Raw genomic sequence first — 1,401 nt, forward strand, 5'->3', positions numbered from 1 at the left:
GAACAATCCTATCATTTAGGATAGCTGTGAATATCTTATAAAGCGTGTTCAGACAAGTTATTGGCCTGTAGTTCTTTGGGCCAGCTAAGTTGCCTATTTTCGACAGGAGTATTGTGCTCCCTTCCACCAACCACTCTGGAATCGGCTCTTCCGACTTCAAAGATGAGGTGAAAATACGGGCCAAATGCTGATGGGTTGAAGAAAACTTCTTCCACCAGAAGGTTTTGATACAATCTGGTCCCGGTGCGGAATAGTTCTTCATCCCTCTTAATACTTTTTTCACCTCCTCGGTAGTGATGGGTGGGCATTCTTTATCAGGTGTTTTGAGGGCAACACATAACTTCTTGAAGCTATTTATATTTTCTGAGTCTTCGTCCAGTCTATGCTGAACTTCGTAGACTTCTCTCCAAAATATTTCGACCTCCTCTGGTTCGGGTGGGTGTTCGACAGTAACTGGAGGATCTTGGAAGAGTCGAGATGGGTCAGAGAGAAACTGTTGATTTTCTCTGACCCACCTCTCCCTCCGCTCTAGACTTCTCTTAGCGTCAGATAGTATACGTATTCTCTCAACAATATGCTGCCTGATGGTCAGCAGCTTTGACTTGTTAAGTGTGTGATAACGGGTCCGGAGTTCGCGTGCGAACTTTCGAACCTTGGCGGTAAAATTCCTGCCAGATGTGATGTAGTCAATCACACATTGAATGCGGGTTGCGTACTGTCTTGCCCAGCCTATCTTTACGGCAAGTTGATGCATTCGTCTTTTGGTCTTATGATCAGCCGTTGGTTTTGTTTTACGGTTTGCATCGGCCAAAGCTCTCGCTGCATTATACACACAATAATTGATAGCCCAGAGGTCTGATTCACCGGAAAAATGTCCATGAAGCTCATCATCCATTTCAGTCAGATCTTTAGGCTTGAGAGAAACCTTGGTGTTGATGTTCCTCCCGGTTCTAAAGCATCGCTCTTCATCTATTGGATGCCTGCCCGCGGTTGGTCTTAGTGTCGCCTTTCTTTCTTTGTTGCCGGCTTGTTCTAGCTGTGGTAGAGTAGGCGTTTTGCTTACATGGCCCCTTTTACGGAGTAGTTCAGCATGGTTTCGCAGACGTTGCTGCGAAAAGTGCGATAGCTCAGGGTGATTCTCGCACCACAGAGCATGTAGCCGTGACATGTAACCCCGTTCACGGGCTACACTCGCATCGTAGCAGTCTTGAAAGTCGTGATTCAGTCGCTCCGTCCCCTCAAAGGTCACGAGATCCCGCCGATCCATCGCATTGAATCCATTTTCATTGGCTCCCCCAACTCTCGATTGGTCGGCATTGTTGGCCGACCCATTGTCGGGAGCCCTGCGCGTTCTGTTGTTTTGAACCGCACTTACTACAACTATGTTTGGTGTTGTCATTG

The sequence above is a fragment of the Belonocnema kinseyi genome, chromosome 6 (assembly GCF_010883055.1).
Source record: "Belonocnema kinseyi isolate 2016_QV_RU_SX_M_011 chromosome 6, B_treatae_v1, whole genome shotgun sequence".
Lineage (NCBI taxonomy): Eukaryota > Metazoa > Arthropoda > Insecta > Hymenoptera > Cynipidae > Belonocnema > Belonocnema kinseyi.